This window comes from Schistocerca americana, chromosome 2 (assembly GCF_021461395.2).
Source record: "Schistocerca americana isolate TAMUIC-IGC-003095 chromosome 2, iqSchAmer2.1, whole genome shotgun sequence".
Classification (NCBI taxonomy): domain Eukaryota; kingdom Metazoa; phylum Arthropoda; class Insecta; order Orthoptera; family Acrididae; genus Schistocerca; species Schistocerca americana.
Genome location: NC_060120.1, coordinates 549,758,717 through 549,777,777, shown reverse-complemented (window position 1 = coordinate 549,777,777; position 19,061 = coordinate 549,758,717). Strand labels below are relative to the sequence as shown.

General features: G+C 43.6%; 1 protein-coding gene across 1 annotated transcript in view; it reads left to right on the top strand.

Annotated features, from left to right (window-relative positions):
- The window catches only part of LOC124594160 (G-protein coupled receptor GRL101-like), a 356,496-nt gene that overhangs the window by 301,706 nt on the left and 35,729 nt on the right, over positions 1 to 19,061 (top strand). The window lies entirely within an intron of this gene.

The following is a 19,061-nucleotide window of genomic DNA, read 5'->3' as shown; positions in this document are numbered from 1 at the left end:
ATGGTGCGGGATAACACAGAATGTTTCATAGAATCCATTTCGTGTTCTCGGAAGGCAGGTGCAGATGTGAATGAGTTAACATGTGCCGGGTGCACAATATGGTGGTCCTCCTTTGTGCTGCTCAGACATGGTCTACCGAGAGCTAGACGACCAATGTGTCTGGCTTCAGGTTCCGTTGAGTCCGACATCGGGCCATTGTTGCAGTGGCATGCTCCACAGGTCTGGTTATGCACGATTCCTTCAGCTGGACAAACCGGGACCCACAATGAGGCCTCTTTCAAACTCTGTCAGGTGCTGATAACGCTGTCTCATGTGAGTACGCTGCAACGCAGTGATTACTCAAGATACAACACTGTTCACGCCTCCTTACCGAATTTACTTGAATGTAATGTTCCAACAAACGTAATGGGAACAGCAATTTTAAAAAGGAAAACCATAAAAAAGTTTGTGAGCGTACCACCGTAGTTTGATGATGATTTTAGTTTTTGGGGGGCACTCAGCGGCGTGGTTACTAGCGCACGCAAAAATTCCCAATCTCTATACTGCCCAGTCCTGCCATTTTACTGAATGATGATGAGATGAGGAGAGCAACACAAACACCGAGTCCCCTGGCGGAGAAAATCCCCAACCCGGCCGGGAATACTGATAGGTTAAATTTATTTTACACACCAATGAGCGTATATATGAATGATTTTACAATAATTATTGTTTCGATGCTTTTCCAGTCATCCTAAACCCAGTGTGCAATAATTTGGGATGCAGACGGTTAATGTTTCCTGTCGGAGTCAGTTCACAGTTTGGTTAGCAAAATCATTTTTCCTACTGTTCCTGAACGTAACCCATGAAAGGTTTATTTATACTAACGACCAGAGGGTGTAAAACAGAAGTCATTCCTCCAGAAATAATAACAAGGTCACTGGCTACGCTGCGTATCTTCTTTCTTCGTCGTACAGAGATGATCATGAAACAAAGCTAGACAAAGCATTAATGGTAGTTTGGGAAGCCTACCAGGAAGGAATTCCTATACGTGTCGGCGCCAGTCAAACCTTAAAGTTGGTCATCCATGCCTTCTTCTGATTTCGGACCAGACATCAGGGAATAGTTTTTTTTTCATTTTAGGGGGTTTCTGGCTTGTTATCCGCTTTGTGATTAAGAAAGGGGGATGTTTGCGCCCGTCTGCTGTGATTGCCAGTTACGAGCTCTCTTTTGTACACTGGTGTTTTGATGGTAACTTCTTTTGTCACGTCCTCCTAAGTCGTGTAATTACGTGATCAGTAGAAATTGGTATCTCATCAGCGTTGGATACTTGGCCCATCGAGCAATTTTTCTGTTTCCCGAAGTTTGTTGACACATTGCTGATACTCTTGAAGTTTTTTCTCAAAATCCTATGGAAGCTTTTGACATACTTTTGTACGGCGACGTACGGATAAACACGCCGTTTCGTAAAGCGAATAAGTCATCCACAGCTAGCCTTAAGCTCGTCCCTCGGTATACAAAGAACTGCAGCCATCTCTTTTATTTTGTTTCTTATGATGTCAGTAGTCAGAGGTGGCTCATCCTTCCTCCTTTCACAGACGAAGCCCAAATTTTTTACTTCAACATCAGGATTTTTTTTCTCTTTCTAGTAGCGGTAGTTCGTAATAACGCCAATTTCTGTTTTTACCGTAGGCGAACGTTAGTTTCAGCTACACTGAACGCTCGCACCGCCGTCTTGTTACCATATTTATCAGCATAAAGAATTACTTTAGGCTTGAAAGTCATAGGATAATATTCTCTACTTGCCTTTCATTTCTTTATTACCAATTCAAACACACCACGCAGTAATAGGGCAACAATAATGTAGCGAGGTCGAGAATTACAACAATACGTTGTGACGTACAGAAGAATACCTACATTTCAGTAATGTTGCCGATTGAAGACGGATTCAAGTTTGTACTAGAATGTAATGCATCGCCGAATCCTATGCGCACCCCCATCTTGAACACTGTATATGATTAAAAAAGTGCGTATTAGATTCGGGTAAGTATGATACGTACGACTTGTTTTCGTATCAGCACAGGCTGTGCAACTTGCCTCGAAGGAATGGTGTGCCACTCGTACACATTTAGGTAACGAGGCGTCAGAACGGGGGCTATAAACAGATCATAACCTACAGTGACCAGAGATGAGTGTCACGCCGTGTTAATGACTGTCGATTTCACGCCAAACAGGAATTTCTGGCGCCAGGGGTGAACGTTCATCTCAGATTTCCCAACAAACATTGCGAAGGAAGGTACATTGGGAAGGAAGATGCATGTAGTAGAACCGGATACCTCGCTTAGGGCATTGCTAAAAACACACAGCGGGCCGGCCGGCGTGGCCGAGAGGTTCTAGGCGCTACAGTCTGGAACAGTGTGACCGCTACGGTCGCAGGTTCGAATCCTGCTTCGGGCATGGATGTGTGTGATGTCCATAGGTTAGTTAGGTTTAAGTAGTTCTAAGTTCTAGGGGACTGATGACCTCAGATGTTAAGTCCCATAGTGCTCAGAGCCATTTGAACCAACACACAGCGGTGTGTCTTAAATGGGTCCAATAACATAGGTAGTTCGCAATTTCGTCTCTTCTTGAAATGACGCAAGGCGTGTTTGTCGGCCCACTGCTGCATGTAAGGTGCAGTTCAGGCCGGGGATCACTCTGTGACGTTTTGGTGGCGTTTTCCGTACCTCGATTAGCGTCCTTTCTTTCATTTCAACAATCTCGGTTACCAAGTATTGCCTTTCCTCTACTTCTTCATGATGACTATGCTGTGGACATACCTGTTTTCCAACATGACTACAGCCCCATTCAGATGGCTGATCACGTACGTTCCTACAGGGTGTTTCAAAAATGACCGGTATATTTGAAACGGCAATAATAACTAAACGAGCAGCGATAGAAATACACCGTTTGTTGCAATATGCTTGGGACAACAGTACATTTTCAGGCAGGCAAACTTTCGAAATTACAGTAGTTACAATTTTCAACAACAGATGGCGCTGCGGTCTGGGAAACTCTATAGTACGATATTTTCCACATATCCACCATGCGTAGCAATAATATGGCGTAGTCTCTGAATAAAATTACCCGAAACCTTTGACAACGTGTCTGGCGGAATGGCTTCACATGCAGATGAGATGTACTGCTTCAGCTGTTCAATTGTTTCTGGATTCTGGCGGTACACCTGGTCTTTCAAGTGTCCCACAGAAAGAAGTCACAGGGGTTCATGTCTGGCGAATAGGGAGGCCAATCCACGCCGCCACCTGTATGTTTCGGATAGCCCAAAGCAATCACACGATCATCGAAATGTTCATTCAGGAAATTAAAGACGTCGGCCGTGCGATGTGGCCGGGCACCATCTACCATAAACCACGAGGTGTTTGCAGTGTCGTCTAAGGCAGTTTGTGCCGCCACAAATTCACGAAGAATGTCCAGATAGCGTGATGCAGTAATCGTTTCGGATCTGAAAAATGGGCCAATGATTCCTTTGGAAGAAATGGCGGCCCAGACCAGTACTTTTTGAGGATGCAGGGACGATGGGACTGCAACATGGGCCTTTCCGGTTCCCCGTATGCGCCAGTTCTGTTTATTGACGAAGCCGTCCAGGTAAAAATAAGCTTCGTCAGTAAACCAAATGCTGCCCACATGCATATCGCCGTCATCAATCCTGTGCACTATATCGTTAGCGAATGTCTCTCGTGCAGCAATGGTAGCGGCGCTGAGGGGTTGCCGCGTTTGAATTTTGTATGGATAGAGGTGTAAGCTCTGGCGCATGAGACGATACGTTGACGTTGGCGTCATTTGGACCGCAGCTGCAACACGGCGAACGGAAACCCGAGGCCGCTGTTGGATCACCTGCTGCACTAGTTGCGCGTTGCCCTCTGTGGTTGCCGTACGCGGTCGCCCTACCTTTCCCGCACGTTCAACCGTCACGTTCCCAGTCCGTTGAAATTTTTCAAACAGATCCTTTATTGTATCGCTTTTCGGTCCTTTGGCTACATTAAACCTCCTTGAAAACTTCGTCTTGTTGCAACAACACTGTGTTCTAGGCGGTGGAATTACAACACCAGAAAAATCCTCTGTTCTAAGGAATAAACCCTGTTATCTACAGCACACTTGCACGTTGTGAACAGCACACGCTTACAGCAGAAAGACGACGTACAGAATGGCGCACCCACAGACTGCGTTGTCTTCTATATCTTTCACATCAATTGCAGCGCCATCTGTTGTTGAACATTGTAACTACTGTAATTTCGAAAGTTTGTCCGCCTGAAAATGTACTGTTGTCCCAAGCATATTGCAACAAACGGTGTATTTCTATCGGTGCTCGTTTAGTTTTTATTGCCGTTTCAAATATACCGGTAATTTTTGAAACACCCTGTATTTTGGCAAATACTCAGGCAATCATTTACACTTCGATTCGTCTTTTAAATCACTCGGTCTTATTCCCAAAGTATAACTTTTGACTTACTTGACTTGATTTACGTCGATCAGCGGGTGAAATGTAGCAACAGAAGTGAGCTCTATTGGACGTAATCAGTAATGAACTTGCTGTTAGTTTACCTCGCCGAACTGAGCCTATTACTAGGCTAGAGGTCATGTTATACGGTATCTTTGGGGACAACTCATTTTTGACTAGTCTACTTGTACCGCGTGGTCCATTGATAGTGACCGGGCCAAATATCTCACGAAATAAGCATCATACGAAAAAACTACAAAGAAACTCATCTAGCTAGAAGGGTTAAACCAGATGGCGCTATGGTTAGCCCGATAGATGGCGCTGCCATATGTCAAACGGATATCAACAGCGTTTTTTTAAATAGGAACCCCAATTTTTTATTACATATTCGTGTAGTACGTAAAGAAATCTGAATGTTTTAGTTGGACCACTTTTTTCGCTTTGTGACAGATGGCGCTGTAATAGCCACAAACGTACAAGACGTGGTGTCACGTAACATTCCGCCAGTGTGGACGGTATTTGCTTCGTGATACATTACCCGCGCTAAAATTGACCGTTTACCAGTTCCGGAAAAGGTCCATATCTTGTTGATGTATGGTTATCGCGATCAAAATTCCCAACGGGCGTGTGCTATGTATGCTGCTCGGTATCCTGAACGAATCATCCAAGTGTCCGGACCGTTCACCGGATAGCTACGTTATTTAAGAAAACAGGAAGTGTTCAGTCACATGTGAAACGGCAACCACGACCTGCAACAAATGATGATGCCCAAGTAGGTGTTTTAGCTGCTGTCGCGGCTAATCCGCACATCAGTAGCAGACAAACTGCGCAAGCATCGGGAATATAAAAAAAAACGTCGGTGTTGAGAATGCTACATCAACATCGATTGCACGCGTACCATATTTCTATGCACCAGGAATTGCATGGCGACGACTCTGAACGTCGTGTACAGTTCTGCCACTGGGACGAGAGAAATTACGGGACGATGATAGAATTTTTGCACGTGTTCTATTTAGCGACGAAGCGTCATTCACCAACAGCGGTAACGTAAAACGGCATAATATGCACTATTAGGCAACGGAAAATCCACGATGGCTGCGACGAGTGGAACATCAGCGACCTTGGCGGGTTAATGTACGGTGCGGCATTATGGGAGGAAGGATAACTGGCCCTCATTTTATCGATGGCAATCTAAATGGTGCAATGTATGCTGATTTCCTATGTAATGTTCTACCGATGTTACTATAAGATGTTTCACTGCATTACAGAATGGCGATGTACTTCCAACATGATAGATGTCCGACACATAGCTCGCGTGCGGTTGAGGCGGTATTGAATAGCATATTTCATGACATGGGGATTGGTCGTCGAAGCACCGTACCATGGCCCGCACGTTCACCGGATTTCTTTCTGTGGGTAAGGTTGAAGGATATTTGCTATCGTGAACCACCGACAACGCTTGACAACATGCGTCAGCGCATTGTCAATGCACGTGCGAACATTACGGAAGGCGAACTACTCGCTGTTGAGAGGAATGTCGTAACACGTATTGACAAATGCATTAAGGTTGACGGACATCATTTTGAGCATTTATTGCATTAATGTGGTATTTACAGGTAATCACGCTGGAACAGCATGCGTTCTCAGAAATGATAAGTTCACAAAGGTACATGTATCACATTGCAACAACCGAAATAATATGTTTAAACGTACCTACGTTCTGTATTTTAATTTAAATAAACTTACCTGTTTCCAATTGCTCGTCTAAAATTGTGTGCCATATTTTTGTGACTATTACAGCGCCATCTGTCACAAAGCGAAAAAAGTGGTCCAACTAAAACTTCCATATTTCTTTACGTACTACACGAATATGTAATCAAAGTGGGTGTTCCTATTTACAAAAAAAAAATGCAGTTGATATCCGTTTTCAGCTATGGCAGCGCCATCTAGCGGGCCATCCACAGCGCCATCTGGTTTCCTCCTTCAAGCTAGACAAGTTTCGTTCTGTGTTGTTTTTTCATTTGACGCTTATTTCGTGAGATATTTGACCCGGTCACGATCAATGGACCACCCTGTATAAACACTTTAGTGAAGAAGATCATAGCTGAAGTGAGACGAGGACCTTCTTCTTATCTTGGCTAATAATATGCCCCAGGCTAAGTAACTTGCGCAAAGAAGTAGTGCACAGATTTACTGAAGAACGATGAGATACGTTTGAAGATCTCTAAGGCTATGGATACACGTACTAATGAGTAGCTCAGCAGGCATTTCAGCTGAAGAGTTGGGGATCTCTAAAAAGGGCAGTCACGGAAGTTGGACAGGAAAACATAGTTACAAAGAAGGTAACTACGAAGCAGCCATTCATAAAAACAGAGATATATCAGTTGATCGATGAAAGAATGAATTACGAAAATATTCAGGGAAATTCTGGAACACAGAAATACAAGTCTCATAGGAATGAAATATAGTAGAAGTGCTGGGAAGCTAACTCGAAATGGCTGCATGAAAAACGAGAAAAAGGAAGGACTGAGTCGGCATATAGAAAAGCCAGACAACCTTTGAAATTAGAAACAAGGGTGGTAACATTAAGAGTTCAATAGTAATTTCGCTGTTACACGGAGAGGAGACAGCGGATATGTGGAAAGAGTACATTGAAGGCCTCTATGGGGGCAAGACTTGTCTGTGATGTGATAGAAGAAGAGACAGGAATCGATGTGGAAGAATAGCCTATCTAGTGTCAGAATTAGATTTTAAAAGAACTTTGGGAGATTTAAGATGAAATAAGGCAGAAGGGATGGATAACATTCCATCAAAACTTCTACAATCGGGAGGGGGGGGGGGGGGGGCAAAAAAACGACTATTCGCGTTGATGTGTAGAATGTATGAGTCTGGCGGCATACCATCTGACTTTCGGAAAGATGTCTCATGCATCCAAGATGCTGACAAGAATAATGTGCAGAAGAACGGAAAATAAATTTGTGGATGTGTCAGATGACTATCAGTTTGTCTTTAGGAAGGCTGAAGGCATCATAGGGGCAATTCTGGCGTTGCGATTGATAATGGAAGCAAGAGTAAGGAAAAATCAAGACACGTTCATAGTATCTGTCGACATGCAAAAAGTATTCGACTGTATCTAATGGTGCAAAATGTCGACACTCTGGGGAAAACAGGTAATATACAATATGTACAAGAGCCAAGAGGGAACAATAAGAGTGGAAGACCAGGAAGAAGTGCTCGGATTAAAAAGGGTATAAGGCAGGGATGCAGTCTTTATCATTACTGTTCAATATAAATTTCGAAGAAGCAATTATGTAAATAATAGACAGGTTCAAGAGTGGAATTAAATTACAAGACGGAATGATATCAATGATAAGATTTCCTAATGAAATTGCTATCCGCAGTTAACAAGAATTACAGGATATGCTGAAAGGAATAAACAGTGTAATGAGTACTGAATATGACTGAAAGTAAATCAAAGGAAGACGAAAATAGTGAGAAATAGTAGAAATGAGAACACTGAGAAATTTAACACCAGGACTGGTGATCACCAAGTAGATGACGTTAAGAAAATGGATGGAGTAAGGAGGACACATAAGGCTGACTAATACTGGAAAGATGTACATTCCTAGCCAAGAGACATCTACTAATATAAAAAATAGGTCTTAACTTGAGGACGGAATTTCTAAGAATGTACGTCTGGAACCCAGCATTGTATAGTAGCGAAACGTGGCCTGCGGGAGAACCGGAACAGAAAATAATCGAATCATTTCAGATGTGGTGCTTCAGAGGATTGTTGAAAATTTGGTGGTCTGATAGGTACGCAAAGAGGAGATTCTCCACAAAAGCGGTGACGAAAGGAATATATGGGAAATACTGACAAGAAGAAGGGACCGGATGGTAGGATACCTATTAAGACATGGCACTAAAGAGAGCTGTAGAGGGCAAAAGTTGTAGAGGAAGGAAGAGCTAGGAATACATCCAGCAAATAACTGATGTCGTAGGTTTCATGTGATACTCTAAAATGAAAAGCTTTGCCACAAGAAACGAATCCGTGGCAGGCTGAACCAAACGATTTAGAAAATTCATGACCCAAAAAAGAAATAATTAGAGTCTGGATAAAATTGCAATTGTCAATGCTTAATGTGAGAGCCGTTTTCAGTCAGTCAAATATTTGGCTTAGGCACTCTGCGTGCTCATCCAGATCTTTTGAAAAAATGATGCCATGCAAATAGACCATGTATTTTTTTCTATTTTAACCCTCAAATGACTCCATTTAACAAGTGTTGAAATATTGCAGTCGCGTTTATTAACCCGAAAAGCATTCTACGACAGTGACAGTGACGGAATGATGTTGCAAAAGCTGTTTTCGGACTATCTTCCTGACACACTTCAATGTCTTGATACCTAGTCATTAAATCTATCGTAGACAATAGTTGATACTGTCACAGGTTATCCAAAGTCTCGGTTATATTTGGAATCGGATATACGTTGGCTGCTGCACTTTTTACAAGCCTATAATCACAAAAGAATTTATATTTTGTTGTTCTGTCAGGTTACTTCTTTGGCACGATTGCTATACTTGCTTATCAAGGACTGTCTCTGAGTTCTGTTTTGCCTTCTTTAGGTTGTTGATCTAAGAACAGTTCCATTAATGGGTGGATATGCTTTTGTTGCCTATAATGCTTACAATGCACTGGTGCACGACTACCCACTGGAATGGGATACTGTGTTATGGATGTAATTGACACTGTTATGTAACGCATACGTGCAGACAGTTTTCTTGAAATATGCTCTACGTCTGACCCATCCACATCTGTTTCACTGAGTACCTGTATTGTAGCTTCTACCAACCTGTTCAAAGGACTTACGTCTTTCATTCGGAGATCATCCAGGACTACTGGCACCGTAACTTGGCTGTTTATTGCCATAGCATGTGCTGTACTTCTTCGTTAAAACTACACTAATGAGCAAAATGTCACTACTCAAGAGAGGTTATATTAAACATAAAGCTTGTTGTGGATTATCGACGTCTATCGTATCCCAAATTAACTTTCTGCAGTTGCTGGTACTCGGTCATACGCAACAACATAGTTTAGTTGGTACTACTTTATCAATGGGCGTAATGTGTTATACAGAAAAATTTTTAACTGTTGCATCAATAGAAAACGAATCTCCATTAAGTTCAACTGTTTGTTGCCGAAGGTCGATATTAGCATGATGCCCAACCAGAAAGTCATATCTGAGCATTACAGAAAATCCTTGCCCCACAGTTGGCAACATTTTCGTTTGCTCCAGAAGAAATGTAATTTCTGCAATATTTCAGTACCTGTGTTTTTCAGAAGTGTGAGGCAATGTTCATTCGAACATACATGCATGTCTAAATGAACTCTGTATCGTTCTTCTGAAAAACGCAGGCTCTGCAGTATAGTATTTATTCGCCGTCACCGTGCAAGCGACTTTCAGTTAAAATGTATCTCCTGTACGTGAATACACATAATGAATGTAGGAGTTCAAGTTGTAGGCAAATTGTTGACGAGACATGGAATTTTGTCGCCAGCCACTGTGGCCGAGTGGCTCTAGGCGCTTCAGTCCGGAACCGCGCTGCTGCTACGGTTGCAGTTTGAATCCTGCCTCGGGAGTGGACGTGTGTGATGTCCTTAGGTTAGTTAGGTTTAAGTAGTTCTAAGTTCTAGGGGACTGATGACCTCAGATGTTAAGTCCCATAGTGCTCAGAGCCATTTGAACCATTTTTCTGGAGATTTGTGTTTGGCCGTGAGTCGTGCTCGGATAGCCTAATGGTAAGGCGACCGGTCGCGATAAGGAGGAAGTCCGGGTTCGAGTTCTGGTTCGGCACATATTTTCAGTGTCATCATTCCATTGTACATATGATGGTTGTGTGTATTCGCAACTGGGAATGCATTTAATGAATTTCTATGCGGAACTTGGGCTGTGTTGTCCTCATTGAATCTGTTTTGTTATTTCCTATTGTGGGCAACCTGTATCTGGGCGTTTTCAATTTCCTCTTTTCCGCGATGTCCAGACTCAAAACCAGTACGTGTGCTCCAGTATCAACTAAAAACTTATACTTCTTCTTATATATCGAGGCTATAAAGCAACTATCCATCTTTGCGTACGTTTTTACCGTTCTGCCATGTACTGGGAGCACTTCCCGAAGGGAGTAACATCACTGTCGACGTTTAACTAGTTTTTTCCCATTGTGCTTGTCCTACTTGCTAGATGCACAAACCCGGAGCCATATGTCCGAACTACTGGCAGTTACAGTACTTTTAACTGCCCCTCCTGACCTCAACGGCACCGTTCTTTACCAGAGCTGAATACATCCATATACTACGCATTCCAGTTGCAGTAACTACTGCTTGTAAATCCGTAGCTACACAAATTTCTGCAGCTAAATACTCGGGGATTTCCATTCATCCTTCATGAAAAATGTAGAAGGTTCAAAAATGGTTCAAATGGCTCTGAGCACTATGCGACTTAACTTCTGAGGCCATCAGTCGCCTAGAACTTAGAACTAACTAAACCTAAATAACCTAAGGACATCACACACATCCATGCCCGAGGCAGGATTCGAACCTGCGACCGTAGCGGTCACGCGGTTCCAGACTGAAGCGCCTTTAACCGCACGGCCACACCGGCCGGCTGTAGAAGGTTCCCTCTGAAAAACATGTCCGGGGCTTTATTTTCCAATTCTTTGAGCAAGACTCTATCCGCATCTGACTTGTACGTCAGCTCATTAAGTCGGTACATTAAATGTATTCAATAAGAAAATAGCTCCATTATTTCATTCGTCATCTTTGTTAAATTACTGAGTTTCTCCCTAAGTAACTGTGCACTGTTCTGTTTTCTACGACGCTAACACTCCGCTAACTCACTGAATGTGGGTACTTTATCAATTACGTCATGATACGTGATAAAGGTTTTCGCCTCGCATGTTGTACTTAACTTGGCCATCCGCAAGCTTGTTTCATCTGACCAATTACTTAACGCGGCTGTGGGAAATACATTATCTATTAATACAGTAATACCCCTGTTGCTTTCCTTGAAAAGGGAGTTACGAGGTTCGCGGTTGAAGGACTTTTAACATCATTAAAACCTGGTTTTCGTTCCTGTTCAGCCAACGAAACTTGAAACTGATGTCTTAGCTGTTCATTACGTGTTTTCTGTTGTTCATTATTCTTTAGGTATTTGGAAACTTACTCTGTAAGAGCGTCTATCGCCTCGTTAGAACGGCTGGCTCTGCCATTTTCGTACAATTTACCTAAATCTCTTAAACATGAATCAAACTATTACTACAACCGACTATACGTTAATAGCCACAGTTGCAGAAATAGAACAACTATATTTAATTCCTATGCCTAATAGGTTACCAACAACATTCCACGCAATCATCTGCCTTGCGATCATACGCTGAAGCGCAAAAAGAAAAAAAAAAAAAGTATAGGTATGCGTATTAAGATATCTAAACAGGCAGAATGCGGCGCAGCGGTCGGCAACGCCTTTATAAGACAAAAAGTGTCTGGCGCAGTTGTTAGATCGGTTACTGCTGTTACAATGGCAGGTTATCAAGATTTACATGAGTTTGAACGTCGTATTATAGTCGGTGCACGAGCGATGCGACACAGCAGCTCCGAGGTAGCGATGAAGTGAGGATTTTCCCGTACGACCATTTCACGAGTGTACCGAGAGAGGTTGTGCAGTGGCTAACACACTCGACTTGCATTCGGGAGGACGACGGTTCAATTCTGCATCCGGCCATCCTCATTTAGGTTTTCCATGATTTCACTTAGTCGCTCCAGGTAAAAGACGGAGTGGTTCCTTTGAAAGGGCACGGCCGACTTCCTTTTCAGTTCTTGCCTAATCCGATGAGGCCTATGACCTCACTGTCTGGTCTCCTCCTCCAAACTACAAACTCAAGAGTGTACCGTGAATATCAGGAAACCGGTAAAACATAAATCTCCGACATCGCTGCGGCCGGAAAAAGATCCTGCAAGAACAGGGCCAACGACGACTGAAGAGAATCGTTTACCGTCACAGAAGTGCAACGCTTCCGCAAATTGGTGCTGATTTCAATGCTCGATCATCAACAAGTGTCAGCATGCGAACCATTCAACGAAACATCATCGATATGAGTTCTCGGAGCCGAAGGCTCAGTCGTGTACTCATGATGACTGCCCGACACAAAGCTTTACGCCTCGCCTGGGCCCGTCAACACCGACAATGGACGGCTAATGACTGGAAACATGTTGCTTGGTCGGACGAGTCCCATTTCAAATTGTATCGAGCGGATGGACGGTACGTGTATGGAGACAATCTCATGAATCCATGGACACGAATGTCAGCAGGGAACTGTTCAAGTTGGTGGAGGCTCTGGAATGGTGTGAGGCGTGTGCAGTTGTAGTCTAATTGGAGCCCTGAAAGGTCAAGATACGACTCCTATACGTAACATGTACGTAAGCGTGCTGTCTGATCACCTGCATCCAATCACGTCCATTGTGCATTCAACGGAGTTGGACAGTTCCAGCAGGACAATGCGACGCCCCACACGTCCAGAATTCCTGCAGAGTGGCTACAGGAACACTCTTCTACGTTTAAACACTTCCGATGACTACCAAACACCAGAGATATGAACATTATTGAGCGTATCTGGGATGCTTTGCAACGTACTGTTCAGAAGAGATCACCAGCCCCACGTACTCTTACGGGTTTATGGACAGCCCTGCATGATTCATGGTGTCAATTGCCTCCTGCACTTCTTCAGACATCAGTTGAGTCCATGCCATTTCATGTTGCGGCACTTCTGTGTGCTCGCGGGGGTCCTACACGATATTAGGCGGGTATACCAGTTTCTTTGGCTCTTCAGTGTACCTTGTACATGCAGTACATGCTGATAAAATTCACGTGATGCACTATGTCACGTTAGATTACAAAGTGTCTGAACAGGATAATCTTGCTGACTGTTAACCCTGAACTGTGATAAGCCTGTCGGGTTTCTCGGTGTATACAAGATAACCTCTAAGTCTTTCAATCCTAACCTGAACATAGTGAAGAATACAATTTTTTTCTGAAAACAAATTACAATATTTCTGTTGTAGGTTGGCAGGAGAGCCAACACCGTGTTACTAGAGGAAGTCGAAAGGCACGCGTTTTAGCTCACGCAGGCTGGCATGAGGTCTGGAACAGGACAAGGAAATTAGAATTTAGAAAAAACGGACGTAGCTGGTGGAATACTTAACTTTAATCCGTTAATGGTGAACGTCGCTCTTGACGGTACATGATTCAGTATCAATAGTATCTGATAATGGCGCCTTGCTAGGTCGTAGTAAATGACGTGGCTGAAGGCTATGCTAACTATCGTCTCGGCAAAGGAGAGCGTATTTTGTCAGTGAACCATCGCTAGCAAAGTCGGTTGTACAACTGGGGCGAGTGCTAGGAAGTCTCTCTAGACCTGCCGTGTGGCGGCGCTCGGTCTGCAATCACTGATAGTGGCGACACGCGGGTCCGACGTATACTAACGGACCGCGGCCGGTTTAAAGGCTACCACCTAGCAAGTGTGGTGTCTGGCGGTGACACCACAATTTCTTCTTTCACTCAATCTCTGTGACTGCTGCCATAGTTGCCCCCAACTATTACTGGTGCTGGGCTGGAGCATTTCTGATCAAAAATTTGAAGGAGTTGCCCACTGCCAGGATGGAAACTCCTACTGTTTTGTCTGGGCGCAGACTGAGGACCTGGGTGATATCGTTGGACGCCACAAAACAGTTTTCGCAATTATTCCATTTATATCTGCCAATTTATGTCGTTGCTGTGTCTTCTGAGACTTCTGGTGACTAAATAATTCGTAGAGGAATCCGCTGAACCCAACAGTGGACTTAGAGCTGACTAGGACGTTGAATCATTTCGGAGCGGAAGTCGATGACACCCTGTTGCTGGTGTTTTCCCCCGCTGGCGATGTAGGCACTCTCCATCAGTAGCCCAGCTAGGAAATGGTGGTGACCGTGGCGTATTCTTTGATTCAAACGTCGTTTCGGGTAGTACTCAGTTCCTATCAGATCACAGTCCGTGTTGTCCCATCAGGTGGACTGCGATGTCAGGTACCGCGATGTCGCACTAAATACTGAGCATGGCCTTCCAGTATGGTAGACAATCACACCCGTGTGTCGCTGGAGTTTTAGGGCGGCTTCTGCCCTGGACCGGAGCCCTGATCGTAGGACCTTTGGACTACTCATGAGTGCTGGTTGCTGGGCTGACTTCAGTATGGGACTGTTGATATTTTTAAAAGCATCGGGCATCGGGTATATCGGAAAAGTATATCGACGGAGAAAATATCGTCATACTGGCCTATAAAGTTATCGGCAGCACATGAAAAATATACTACCGGTTTTAGAGGTGTATATTTAAGTATTGATTTGTTGTTAGACATTCTGTACATCAAGAAGCTAGCAGCCGGCCTATACCTCTTAGAGCAAGAACTGAAATGAAAACGATGCACATTTACGTTTACCGATAACCACTTTGCTAACAATGATGTAAGTGGCTTAGTAAAAGGTGTTGGATGGGTTCGTTGTTCGGTTTCGTCACATATTGGATCTGCCCGGAACACTTCATTTCGGCTTCCCTGATTTCTCGTTTCTGCCAATCCCAGCGACCTAGCAGCTGTTGTGTCAAAACTGGATTGTGAAGATAAACGGTTCAGTTGATGGTACCGAGCGCCGATTACGTCAGCATTTCCCCTCACACATCTACACCTACCGCAAAGACCAATTTCGTCATTGCGATTTTTGGTCATCGTTTTGAAGAATGCTGTTGTGAAAAAATAACACAGTAGTTTCGTTAAAAATGGTTTTTTAACTCAACTGCTGTGCTGTTTCTTCTCATCGGAAAATTTGTTATTTCATTCATACTGCCAGCCTGTAGGGATGAAAGCTAAAAAATTAGTAAGACTCCTTCACAGAGTGAAAGTACGAGGTTCTACTACAATTTCAAATGAACAACTTCCAATATTTACCAGTAATTGTGAAAGAAATATAAAGCAGAATAAAAATATCAGAACCCGATATTGCTATTTTGGTATCGACATACCGAGCAAATAATCGCCAGTACACATCGATACCGTTTGGAAAATATTCGATTTGTCGACGTTTTATCAACAGCCCAACTTCAGTGCTGGTTGCTGGACATCATTATCAAGGCTATGGATCCCTGGTCTTTCTATGAGGCTGCGAGTGTGAGACCAACGCTAGAACAATCTAATTCAAGGATAAACGAGTGGGTTACACCGTAACCGGGGAATCGAGTGCAAACGCCGTGAACGCCATCACTTTTACTGATCGAGTGCTCTAGGCTAGTAGGAGTGGGTCGTTTATGTCGTCGAGGAGTGGCTCCGCTCTACGTCGTCATTCTTAAAGACCGACTAGTTCTACTCTTCTCTAGTTGTCATCGGTTCTCAGTTACACTACATGTGCTTGAAGGATTTACCGCAGTGTGTGTACTGCTTAGTCAAACTCCTGCGAGGCGATGTTGCGTGTTACCTAGTACCCCTTACATACGCTGAAGAGCCAAAGAAACTGGTACATCTGTCTAATATCGTGTAGGGCCCTCGCGAGCATGCCGAAGTACCACAACACGACGTGGCAGGGACTCGACTAATGTATGATGTAGTGCTTTAGGAAACTGATACCGTGAATCCTGCAGCGCTGTCCACAATCCGTAAGAGTACGAGGGGTGGAGATCTCTTCTGAAAACACGTTGCAGGCCATCCCAGATATCCACAATAACGGAAGTAATTGAAGTGAGAACAGTGTTTCTCGAGCCACTCTGTAGCTATGGACGTGTGGGGTGTCGCATTATCCTGCTGGAATTGCCCAAGTCCGTCGGAATGCGCAGTGGGCATGAATGTATGCAGGTGATCACACGGGATGTTTACGTACGTGTCGTATCTAGACATATCAGGGGTCGCATATCAATCCAACTGCACACGCCCCACATCATTGCAGAGCCCCCACCAGCTTGAACAGTCCCATGCTGACATGTAGGGCCAATGGATTCATGTGATTGACTCCCTACCCGTACACGTCTATCCGCTCGATACAATGTGAAAAGAAACGCGTCCGACCAGGCAACATGTTTCCAGACATTAGCCGTCCAGTGTTGGTGCTGATGGGCCCGGACGTGGCGTAAAGCTTTGTGTCGTGCAGTCATCAAGGGTAAGCGAGTGGGCCTTCGGCTCCGAAAGCCTATATCGATGATTTTCGTTGAATGGCTCGCATGCTGACACTTGTTGATGGCCCAACATTGAAATCTGCAGCAATTTGCGGAATGGTTTCACTTCTGTCACGCTGAACGATTCTCTTCAGTCGTCGTTGGTCCCGTTCTTGCAGGATCTTTTCCCGGCCGCAGCGATGTCGGAGGTTTGACGTTTTAACCGATTCCTGATATTCACGGTATACTTGTGAAATGGTGGTGCGGGAAAATCCCCGCTTCATCGTTACCTCGGAGATGCTGTGTCCCATCGCTTGTGCGCTGACTGTAACCTGCGTTCAGGCTCACTTAAATCGTCATAACCTGCCGTTGTAATAGCTGTAACCGATCTAACAACTCCACCAGACGGTTGATGTGTTATCTAGGCTTTGCCGACCTCAACTCAGTATTCTTCCTGTTTACATGTCTCTGTATTTGAATTCACCTACCTATACCGGTTTCTTTCGCGCTTCAGTGTTATATTCAGAGAGTAATGAACGCAGTTCAGTCTGTGCTTCTCTAACCTCTGAGCTGGCTTGCAGTTACACATAAGTTTGCCGAGTTTTCTGTCTTCCTGACCGGGTATCGATGTCGAAATGTTTGCGCTTTCCGGCTGGCAGCTGCTCGTACTTCGACGTGACTGAGTAATGTCGGCTATTCGATTTTAGAAATTCTTATTCTCCCATTTCCTTCCTAATTTGTCGCTTAACAGAATGATTTGCAGGAACTCGGAAGGAACGAATGCCCAGGTAGTGATAAAATACCAGTGAACATTTTCGCGGTGCATGCATCAGAGCGATGGGGGGAACAAGAACTATGCAAGTTTGTGAATGAAATTTACGTATCTAGTTGTTACTTTTCTGGAAGAGAAACAGTGGATGGATGTGAAAATTACCGCTCAGTGTCTGCCATCTCATACATAAAAATTCTTAGAAGGGTTCTTTATCGAAGAAGCAGGGGCACTGGAGAAGCAATTTTAACACAGCAGTAAATAATAGAGGGTAGATTTAGGTAAATAACGGAACCTAAAATTGCATTCAGAGATGTGAATAAGGTGTTTAACAACGCTGTTGGTACAAAATGTGTTCCTTTATTTGCTAGTATTGTTTCAAGTTCAGTGATAAAAGAATAACCTGTCGTCATAACTCGAAGCAAGCAGAATAGAGTATACAATATAGGCAGATTGATATATTATTGAAGCTGTAAGGCATGCTTTCTGAATGTCAGAACTGATATTATAATAAACAGGTGGCACTCAGGGTGGACATATGAGAAGGCTCAATTTTAACTCTTGCAGAGGTGATGAATGTTGCTATGTTGGAAGCAGGATATATGAAGGAAAACACAAGAAAGGCATAGCAGCATTAGAAGATACTATAAAACGGAACAGCCACTAACATCCAAATGTATAAACCTCCGTACTAGAAAAACACTGAAGAAACCTTGTGGTAGGAGGAAATCCTTTTGTGGATGGGAAACAGGAATAATGGATAACACAGCAGTGGAATGACGAGAATCCCTTGGAATTTGGTGTTACTTGGAACTCGATGTACTGACTGAATTAGGGATGAAAAAGTCTCACAATTAGTTAAAGGGAAGAAATTTTACCTAACGAACGCAATGAATCGAAGTTATAGAACCGTGGGGCAAATATTAAGGAATAATTCACTAATGGTTTCTTCATGTTTGGATGATGCTTTTTCCGCAACTGCTATTCAGTTAATAAAAAGCCGCTCCAGCTGCTTAAATGGAACTATGTTAAATGCATACACGACCGGTTAGTGTTTCGACTGTATATTAGACCATTATCAAGTATATTTGACACTGTCAATATGACATGATGGGTATATAGGCATTCTTTTTGATAATATGAGATGAGAGAAAATGCTTATATATGCACAGTACAAGCGCAGAAAGAATATACAACTCACATTACGCGGTATTGAAGCGAGTCAAAACGATAAAAAAGTAAAAGCACTTTCGCAGCCGATGACAGCATGAAAAAAAATTTGCGTATCGTAATTACAAAATATGTACAATATATCGAAAACTTCTTTAGTTAAAAATTAGTTACTTGATGTGTTTCGAAATTACCTTGCATGGTTCAAATGGCTCTGAGTACTATGGGACCTAACTTTTGAAGTCATCAGTCCCAGAGAACTTAGAACTACTTAAACCTAACTAACCTAAGGCCATCACTCACATCCATGCCCGAGGCAGGATTCGAACCTGCGACCGTAGCGGTCGCGTGGTTCCCGACTGTAGCGCCTAGAACCACTCGTCCACCCAGGCCGGCTACCTTGTATGTTTTTCAGGTAAAATGTTAATA